General features: G+C 63.9%; 1 non-coding gene across 1 annotated transcript; it reads left to right on the top strand.

The window, feature by feature from the left end:
• The first annotated feature begins 5,904 nt into the window (after window positions 1–5,904).
• LOC129133446 (5.8S ribosomal RNA) lies at window positions 5,905–6,057 on the top strand. The gene has a single exon (XR_008535985.2). It is a non-coding gene; the product is annotated as a 5.8S ribosomal RNA (ribosomal RNA).
• The last annotated feature ends 4,098 nt before the right edge of the window (window positions 6,058–10,155 follow it).

The raw sequence follows: 10,155 nt of genomic DNA, 5'->3' as shown, positions 1-10,155 counted from the left end.
ATAAGCAAAACCAGTCAGGATACAGGGGGCTTTTCTCACCCTGCCTCCCATTCAAAAGATAAAGAATCCAATCACGGCTTATAGACTGGATGCTAATACATATTCCTCATTAATTTTCTGTCAATCTCCTCCTATTTTTGATTCTTGAAATCTACGTCACTGTACTGCACAGTACATGCTCTGCTTGTTTCTAAGGGGTCTTTTGGTTTTGGTGGTTGCTTCCCACGAAGGCTTCTCCTCATCATCACTGTCCTTTGAACAACCCCACAAGCTGCACATGCACCCCAAGTCTTGTGTTATAGAAGCCAGCATTATATTCCAAAAAGAAGCCTTATGATTTCATCGATACCTGGAATCATCCCAATTTTGTCCATTTCAAGGCCGATTCTTTAATTATCCTGAGGCCTATTGCCTTTTGGGATGTTACTTATCTCAAACTATATCCTGCATTTTGTTTTCTCATGAACATCTGAAAACATCTGTTTTGTGTCACTAATTCCATATCCTTTTCCTCTCTTAATTTTTAAGAAATATTTTCTAAAATATTTAAAATATAGTTACAAGTGTTAGCACGAATGAGATTCATCTATCACACTGTTGAGGAAGAAATTGGCAGCAAGAGCCATGTACCACACTGGTTAAGGATTGCCCAGACAGAGCAGGGGAGAGTTTTCTCCAAGCAATGCCTCTGCTCCAGAATCATTTGCTGTTGTTTTGGGCCCGTGGGTCCGCCTCAGCGGCGGCGGTGGTCCCCGGCCCGCATTGTAGAAGCCTTCGCCCTTCCTTGGCCTTAAGCGTTGTGGCGGGCAGAATTTTTTGGCCTAGTTTTTTTTTTTTTATGGGCCTGGCACCCGAGGGAGAGTCCCCCCAGACTGGTCTCGGGCGAGGCGGCGGCACCTCGCCTACCTCTGTCGTGGCCGGATTGACTGAGCCGCTTATGCCGGGCGGGGCCAGGTTTGCCGCGCCGGGTCCGTTGCTTTTTGTTGAGGCGGGCGGAGTTGGGGGGCGCCCGCCAGGCCTCCGCGGGCCTTTTTATTTTTCTCTCGCAGCCCTAAGCCGCGGCACCAAGAAGCGTTGCGACAAAGGCGCGCGCGGGATGCCGGTGGGTCCGTCGTGGGGGGGTAGTGAGGCCCCCCGTCCCCCCCCCCGCCCCGGGTCCCCGGCCCCGCGGCCCCCGTGGCTAGCACAGGTTGTTGCAAACGTGCGTCCATGTGCCTTTTTTGTCGTGCCGTCCCCCGGCTTTTTTTTCCAGAAGGGAAAGCCGACCGCCACGAGGCCAGGTGAAAGCCGGTGGCCCGTGGCGCCAAGTTGGTGGAACTTTTTCTCGCACGCTCGGCCGGTTTCCCTGGGCTGGAAGGGGTGGGAGGGCCGCTGAATCCCCTCCTGGCCCGGCAGGGGCCGGTCCAGTCCCGCCGTTGCCTAGCCGAAAGGGAAGCCGTTGTTCGCCGCGGACGGGTGGCGGCACCCCCCACGCTCCTCTGCTGCCGCGAGCGATGCGATCCGCAGGTGGGCTGGGCGGCCATCGCCATTGTCCCAGGACCGTGGCCGTGGGGCCCTGGTCACCGTTGGCGCAGCTCCTTCCCAGAGCCGCGCCTGATCGATGTGGCTTTTCAGGTGGCGTCGGAGAGGGCCCCCGGCGGGCCGGCTCTCCTTCTGAGGCTTCTCTGTCACAGGGAAGCCACGGCAGGGGGGGTTCCGGTGCTTGGGCAGGGCGGTCTCCTTTCCAATTCGCTTCCTGTCGCAGGCGAGGTGTCGCCCCTCCCGATGGCCTGGGGAAGGGCGTCTTTACCATCCCGAGCTGTGTGATGGCCGCGTGGCCCTGCGAGCTTTCAGGTGTCTTTAAAAAACCACGTGAGGTACCGGTGCAGGCCCTGGTCCGGGTAGCGCCCGTGTGGGTGCCGGCCGCAAGCAGCACCGGGCGGCGGTGCGGCTGGAGCTGAGCCGCGAGAAGGGAGAGAGGCAGGAGAGAAAAGAGAGAGGGCGAAAATGCTTGAACCCGATACGGCGCGGGCGGAACAGAGCCCGGTCCCTGCGCTCCTTTGCCGTTCCGCCGCCTGCTGCAGAGCGAGCCGCCGCGAGCTGTAAAGGGGCCTTGGTGTCCGGGCCGCGCCCGCCTCGTCAGGTCGCTGCCTCCTCTAGCACATCCGATGCTTTCTCTGCGGCCCGGTGGGGGGACGCGCTGGGACAGTGTTTGCTCCCTGTGAGCAGGGCCCCGCTTGGCCCAACCTCGCTGACGGCCAGTTGCTCGCCCGCGACCTTTCGGCGGGCGGGTTTTTCTCAGCTTGTGTGGGGGGGCGGGTCAGCCCCGGCCAAGCCCTGTTCCGTGCACCGCGCGCGTCCATTTTGAGCTCAAGGCCGAGTCTCGAACCGGGGCACGGGCCCCTGGAAAAAAACTGTGTGAGAGAGAGAGAGGAAGCCTCGCGCTCCATTCGAGTGGCGAAAAGCTGTGCAGCGGTCCCGGCTCCTTGCCCGCGGCATCGCGGGAAGGGCTGGCCGCTGGGGTCGGCCGTCACCGAGGGGCGTCTCTCGCGAGTGGCGCCGTTCCCCGTCCCAGGCAACGCCGGGCCGCGATGTGGCCAGCCACCGTCCCTGCCACTAGCACCTGTCACCGCCATGCCGCCACCTGCTGCCATGTCTTTGTCCACGATGCTGCTCCTGCGGGTCGGAGCGGCAAAAGGAGCCCAGGGCAGTCGGGGTTTGGCGCGGGGCGAGTTCGCTGGCAGGCCGGGCGCGTCCGGGCGCTCGCGCGACACTTCGCAGCGCCGCCGTGGGTGGCGGCTACCTCGTTGATCCTGCCAGTAGCATATGCTTGTCTCAAAGCTTAAGCCATGCATGTCTAAGTACACACGGGTGGTACAGTGAAACTGCAAATGGCTCATTAAATCAGTTATGGTTCCTTTGGTCGCTCCTCTCCCGCTCCTTGCATAACTGTGGTAATTCTAGAGCTAATACATGCCGACAAGCAGCGACCTCCGGGGACGTGTGCATTTATCAGACCAAAACCAACCCGGGCCCGCCCAGCAGCTTTGGTGACTCTAGATAACCTCAAGCCGATCACACGCCCCCGCAGCGGCGACGACCCATTCGAATGTCTGCCCTATCAACTTTCGATGGTACTGTCTGTGCCTACTATGATGACCACAGCTGACGGGGAATCAGAGAGACTGGAGGCGCGCGGCACCTCCGGGCGCTGGGGGTCGGAAGCGGGAGAGGGGGAAAAAGCCACTCAGCGCGGCGAAGCGTGCCACGCGCGCCCACCACGGTGCGCACGGGCGGGGCTCTCCCGGCGCTACACCGCGCGTCATGGCCGGGCCTAGAAGCATGGCACGCTGGCCGCCGTAGCAGCGGCTTGCCCCCCCGCCCCCCACACCAGCCCCCCCCACCCCAGTCTTGCACCGGTCTGCCGCCGGTCCATCCCCGCCGGAGAGCGGGGGCGCGGCCGCGGGCTCCTGAGCCTCTCGCTGCCACGGCCGGCACCGCCGAATGCCGGTCGCCGGCGTGGCACGTGCGGGCGCCGTGGCACGGCCCGAGTTCTCCCAAGCTTGGCTCTCCTCGGTGTGCGCGTGAGAAAGCCAGCCGGGTGCTGGGAGGGAGGGGTGCTCGGCACGGCCCCTCCCAAAGGCGCGCCCGTCCCTTCTGTCACTGCTTCGCCCGTCAAGCGACGGCTGTCCATCCGGCCGTGGCACCTTTCAGCGGCCGAGGTGGAAAGGGCAAGGGAGCCGGGTGGCGTGTGCGCCTTCGGGGCTCGGAGCAGGCGGCTCCTCCAGCCCTTCCCGCACCGGGGAGCGGGGCTTTTGCCGGCTGGCAGAGTTCCCCGCTTTCGGGCTGAGTGGCCCCCCTCTCGTGTGTGGCAGAGGAACTCCAAGGGCAGAGGGCTCCGGGTGTTCCGGGCTGCGCTTCGTGCCGCGCGTGCACATGTGCACCTGAGGTGTGCTCGGTGGTCGGGCCCGCTTTCCCCACGCTGGTGGGGCAGCCTGAGCCATGCCGGTCCTCTCGGTTGCGCAGCGCCTGGCTGCTGAGGGAAACCCTGGGCCCCGAGAAGGACGTGGCGGTGGTGGCGGCAGATGTTGGGCGCGCCCCCGTCAGTGGACGCTCCCCCGAGGGCGGCAGCGGGGGAGGCAACCCGGCGGGGCCATGCAGGTCATTTCCCTCGCCCCAGGGCAAGGTACCTAGTGCTCCGTGCCTCGGTGGTCCCCCCAGGTTTTTTCCCTCGGCGTCGTCAAATGCTGCTGGTTTGCCAAAAGGGGCCGGCGGGGCCGGGCGGTGGTTTAAAGACTTGGGCGGTTCGGCATGGCCTGCCGTGGCGGCAGCGGTGCCGGCGGCGGTGGCAGCAGGCGTGCCACGCGGTGGCCGTGTGGGGCGCCACTGAGGGGTGGGGAGCAGCTAATCCCGCCATCCCCTGCAGTGGTTGTCCCATCATCACCAGCTGTAATCCTCCGTCGCCGTTGTTGTCCCTCCACAGGCCGCGGGGGTTAACCGTGCCGCGCCGGGGAGGGGCGCTCTGCCCCCCTTCCCCCCGCGGCCCATCCTCGGCGGAGAGGCCGCGGCGCGCTGTCGGCCGTGGGGGTCGACCTGCTCGCCTCGTCGTAACAGGCAACGCCGGCAGAGAGCACGTTCTCTCTGCCCTTCCTCAGCCGCGGGGTCGCGGCCACCTGGGCCCGCCCGCGCTCTCTCTCCTCGGCCCGCTGCCGCGGTCTCTGGCGCGCGCGGCGCTGCGTCTGGCGCGTCCGGTGCCTCTCCTCCCCTCGACAGCCGTTTCTCCTCGAATGCCCACTGGCCACACCGTCGTCCGCCGGCCATCCCCTGGCTCAACCGCCTGCTCATGGGGGGCGAGCGCTATGCGGGCCATCCAGCAGCCGAGGCCCGCGAGCGCGGACGACCCCATGCCGAGCGGCGGCAGTGCCGCCGCTCGACGGGTGTCCCTCCCTGCGGGGATGGTCAGCTGGCAGGCGCCCGCCATCGCCCAGCCGCGGTCCCGTCCTGGGCCCCACTTGTCGCGTCCTCCATCGCCCTTCCCAGCCGCGTGTGGGCCGCAGGAAGGCGTGCGGGGCGGCCACAGGGGCGCTTCTCCCCGCCGGGTCTCCGCGTGCAAACGAGGAGAGCGGGTGTTGCCCCCCGGCTCAGCGCCGTACCACCTTCCGCTGGCCGTGTGCCCGAGGGAAGGGGCCCTGGCGGTGCGACGTGGCGGCGGCGGTCCTGGGAGTGCGGCTCTAGCTGCGATGGGGTCTGCTGTCCAGCCCGCCCCGGGTGCCGGTGACACTGGTTTCGGTCTCGGTGGCACCTGCCTGCAGGGCTGGTGGCGGAGTGCATCCGCCAGTCGCTCGCCTGCCCGGCAGGGGAGCAGTCCCGCGGGACGCGCACTGGCGGGGGCTGGTCGTCGTTGCGTGCCATCTCGAGCCCGGGGGAAAGGCCGTGCTGTGGGGGAAGAGAAAAGGTGGCTGCACAGCGGCGCGGCGGCGCTCTGTGAGGCCCGCAGCGTCGGGGGCCGAGGGAGAGCCACTGTTCGCGGCGGCCGATGGCCGCACACCCCCGGCTGCGAGCCATGTGTGTTGTGCGTGTCATCCCGTCAAAGCGAGAAGCGGGCAGGCCGCCGTGCCCTCCCGTGTTCCGGCGCGTCTTGCGTGGCACTCCGCACGGAGGCTGGGCCGAGCCCGGGCGCCTGGGCCGCCTTTGAATGACGGCATTTGTGAGGTCGGCGTCTCCGCTCGCAGGGGGAGGCGGTCGGGGGCGCGGGCTCCCCAGCCTCTGGGCTGGCCATCGGAGTGTGGGTCTCCAGTTTTTTTTTTTTCCCCTTCCATTTCTGTGTGCTTGTATGGTCGAAGCCAGGCGCACACCCACGCGTCCTCGGCGCCAGAGTATTAAAAAAAAGGGCCGCTCGGCGTGAGCGGTGCCCGAAAGGCAGACGAGTCTTAGCGGTGGATCGCTTGGCTCGTGCATCAATGAAGAACGCAGCTAGCTGTGAGAATTAATGTGAATTGCAGGACACATTGACCATCGACACTTCGAACGCACTTGCGGCCCCGGGTTCCTCCCAGGGCTACGCCTGTCTGAGCATCACTTGATGATCAATCGCCGTCCGGGGGCCACCCTGGCAGCGCAGCTGGGGTTGCCTCACAGGCCGGTTGCCCGCGGTGGGCGGCAGTGGCGGTGGCGGCGGTGGCGTCCCGCCGGTTCCTGGCGGGAAGGCGTTCAGGGGTTCGGCGAGGGAAACGTTTCCCTAGGTGGCCTCGATCCCTTCCCTGCGGCCCAGTGGGCAGCGTCGTCATCGTGGTCATTGTCGTCGTCCTCACCGCGCAGGGCCTTCGTCCCCCTAAATGAAGCGAGCTGCTGGGGCGGAGCTCATCCTCACCGGGACCGTGCCGCGGATGTGGTGGTGCAGCGGCCTGGGGACAGCGAGAGACGGCGTCGAAATGCGTCGCCGAGGGCCGAGATAAAGAGAGAGGAGGGCGAGAAGGGGAGGCAAGGCACAGGCCTCGCCCCTGGCCTCCCCCCAGCGCGAGTAGCTGTCTGCGGGTGGGTACCGCGGCGGTACCGTGCCATGCTGCTGCATGCGAGAGCGAGAGTGCCGGGGACGGGGGTTCCGACCCCCTCCTCCCTTCGCCCGCCCCCTCCTCCACTGTCGTGGTCTCGGGGCGTGCCGAGGGGCGCCGTCACTCCTCTCTCTCTCCCCACCGAGGCCGTCGTGCGCGCCGCCGCCCGGCTGGTCCTCCCGCGTGGGGCCGTCTCTGCTGCGGTCTGTTTTTTGGTTCTCATCTCCGGGATGGGGTTCTCCATCTCCTCATCGCTCGCTCGCGCGCGTTCTCTCTCTCTCCAGCTCCCTCCGGGAGCGCGGAGAAGAGGGGGGCAGGCGGCGTAGCAGGCAAGGGAGACAAGGCGGCCATCTCCGCGCACACCCCCGTCTGCGGTGTGGCCGAGCTTTAGGCTTAAAAGCTCAGATCAGACGTGGCGACCTGCTGAATTTAAGGATATTTGTCAGCGGAGGAAAAGAAACTAACAAGGATTCCCTCAGTCACAGCGAGCGAAGAGGGAAAAGCCCAGTGCCGAATCCCCGCCCCGCGGTGTGGCGCGGGACATGTGGCGTACAGAAGCCCCCCTCCCCAGCGGTGCTCTTGGGGGACCCAAGTCCTTGTGATCGAGGCTGAAGCCCGCAGACGGTGTAAGGCCGGTAGCGGCCCCCTGGCATGCTGGGCCCGGGGCTTCTCGGAGTTGGGTTGCTTGGGAATGCAGCCCAAAGCCGGTGGTAAACTCCGTCTAAGGCTAAATACCGGCACAAGACCGATAGCCAACAAGTACCGTAAGGGAAAGTTGAAAAGAACTTTGAAGAGAGAGTTCAAGAGGGCGTGAAACCATTAAGAGGTAAACGGGTGGGGCCTGCGCAGTCCGCCCAGAGGATTCCACCCGGCGAGTTGCGGTCGGACGGCACAGGTTCGGCAGATCCTCGCCTCTGCCTCCCCTCCGTCCCCCGGGCGAACCCCATCCGTGGGAGCGAGCCGGGGGGGGCGGGCCAGTGCGAGGACCACCCCGCCCGGTCGGCGGCCGGCCCTGGCCGGGCGCATTTCCTCCACGGCGGTGCGCCGCGCCCAGCTCCGGGTTGTCTGGGAAGGCCTCCGGCGGGCAGGTTGCCCGGCGCCGCGCGAGCGGTGGCGGGTGTTACAGCCCCCGGGCAGCAGGTCTTGCTGAATCCCGGGGCCGAGGGAGAGGACCGCCGCCACTCCCTCCTCCCCTCCCGTCGGTGGCGCCGGGGCAGGGGGCGTCACTTTCCCCCCCCCTCCCTCCTGGGGTGGGGGGGGTGGGGGCGGTGTCCTCGCAGCGCGGCGTTTCGTGCAGGGGCTGGGCCTGCCGGCCCCTGGCGCTTCAGTCAACCGGGGCGAACTGTCCTCAGAATACCCCGACCGCGCGGCACTGCCAGGCCGAGCTTGATGGGCCTCACTCGGGTGCCCGGGGTCTGTGGCAATGTCGGCTACCCACCCGACCCGTCTTGAAACACGAACCAAGGAGTCTAGCACGTGCACGAGTCGGGGGCCATCGTTGAAAGCCCACAGCGCAATGAAGGTGAGGGCCGGCGTGTGCTGGCCGAGGTGGGATCCCGGGGTGCGTGTCGCGCCTGGACGAGGCGCTGCGCGTGGGTGAGTGCGCTCTGCGCGGCCCGCCCGGGCGCTGGGGCGCGCGCGTGGCGGCGATTCTAGACGCGTGCCGGGCCCTTCCCATGGATCGCCCCTGCTTCAGCGGGCGCCGCCTGCCCCCGCCTCCACCTGCCCTCCACCTTGCTGCGGCCGGAGCCCCAGCGGCGGCCGGAACCGTTGTCGTCGCACGCCACCACCCCGTCGGTTCCCGCCAGCGGGGTCCCCAGAGCGCACGGCCGGTGCGCGCGCGGCCGTGGTCAGCGTCGGCCGAGCGGTTCGCGTGGGGGAAGGTCCCCGGGGGGGTCCCCCGGGCCGGCGCCCTGCCTCGGCCGGTGCCTAGCAGCCGGCTTAGAACTGGTGCGGACCAGGGGAATCCGACTGTTTAATTAAAACAAAGCATCGCGAAGGCCTGAGGCGGGTGTTGATGCGATGTGATTTCTGCCCAGTGCTCTGAATGTCAAAGTGAAGAAATTCAATGAAGCGCGGGTAAACGGCGGGAGTAACTATGACTCTCTTAATGGTTGCCAAATGTGTCGTCATCTAATTATGATGTGCATGAGGGCTGGAGAAGGTCTAGTTACAACTGGGCATAGCTGCAGAGATCGCACCTCCTTGTGGTCCCACTGGTAAGCCCTTAACAGGGTGACTAAGTCGATCTCTGCCCCAGTCTGGGAGCCGTTGGGACTCACCAGCCCAACAGTTCCTTCCAAATTTCGGTGAAACAAGTTTCTCGGTCTAAGTCGTTAGGCTTACTACCTGAAACCTGGCCCCCCGGTCGGACAGGGGCGACGCGTTTGGAGGTGGGCTGACCACCCAGTCCATTCCCGATGTTGAATCCGGTCATGACTCAGCTATTCCAAATCCAAATCCGTTCCTCGGAGGAGGAAACTGGGGGCGGCCGTTCCACCTTACTAGGGTATCGGTGGGCACTCAGACCTCCCAAGATGATTTTGTAACATCTACAATCACCAAATTGACAGAAAATGAATTGGGCTTGCTGGTGAATTTTTCTTTAGAAGTGTATAGGTCAGATCTGCAGGAGCATGTACAGGGGGTGGTTCATTTTTCTGTTAATGGGGGGGTGTTGAATGGGTTTCCTGAGGTGTATGAACGGCCTACACCACAACTGAGTGAGGGGGACGACTTAAATCCTAGTCCCCCTAAGGACGATGATCAGAATGTACTTGAGAAGGGAGGCAGTGAGAAGGGGGAAGAGGGTACACCAGAGGCATTGCCTCCAGTGCCCGAGGTCCGCAGTGAACAAGCACTGGATGACATCGTGAAGGTGACTGTTCCTGACAAAAATCCACCATGTCCTTGCTGTGGTACCCGGCTCAACTCGATGTTGGCCCTAATTGAACACCTTAAGGGGTCTCACGGGAGGAAGAGGGTGTGCTTTCGGTGTGCCTAGTGTGGGAGGGAGGATTTTAACCATCACAGTACTGTCTGTCATTTTGCAAAGTGCAAGGGTCCGAAGGATGCGGGACCTCCAGTGGGAGAGTGGATATGTGAGGTATGCAGTAGAGATTTTATGACTAAAATTGGCCTAGGACAACACAAAAGATTGGCACATCCACTGGTTAGAAACCAGGAGAGGATTGATGCTTCCCAACCGAAAGAAACATCAAGCCGAGGAGCCCACAAAAGATGCTGGACAAAGGAGGAGGAAGAGCTACTTGTCAAGCTGCAGGTACAGTTCGAGAGTCACAAAAACATTAATAAGCTCATATCGGAACACTTAACAACCAAAACAGCTAAGCAGATTAGTGATAAAAGGAGAATACTGCTCAGGAAGAATGGAGTGGGTGGGGGAGCAGCTGGGAACTTGAAATCAGAACCTGGGTCAAGTCATCAATCCCAGGCAGGAACTGTGAACAATCGACTTGGGGGGAACCACCAGCCGGAAGGACCAGCTGCTGGGAAGGGAACAATAGAGACATCTGGACACCACTTTGATAGGGATAATGGTCTCCGGGAAACCCTTGGCCAGCAGAGGGTGGGGCGACTGCAGGCTCGTTATCAGAAAAGGATC

This window comes from Agelaius phoeniceus, chromosome 7 (genome assembly GCF_051311805.1).
Source record: "Agelaius phoeniceus isolate bAgePho1 chromosome 7, bAgePho1.hap1, whole genome shotgun sequence".
NCBI lineage: Eukaryota > Metazoa > Chordata > Aves > Passeriformes > Icteridae > Agelaius > Agelaius phoeniceus.
Note: the sequence above shows the minus strand (reverse complement) of the source record. Positions and strands in the feature narration are given on the sequence as shown.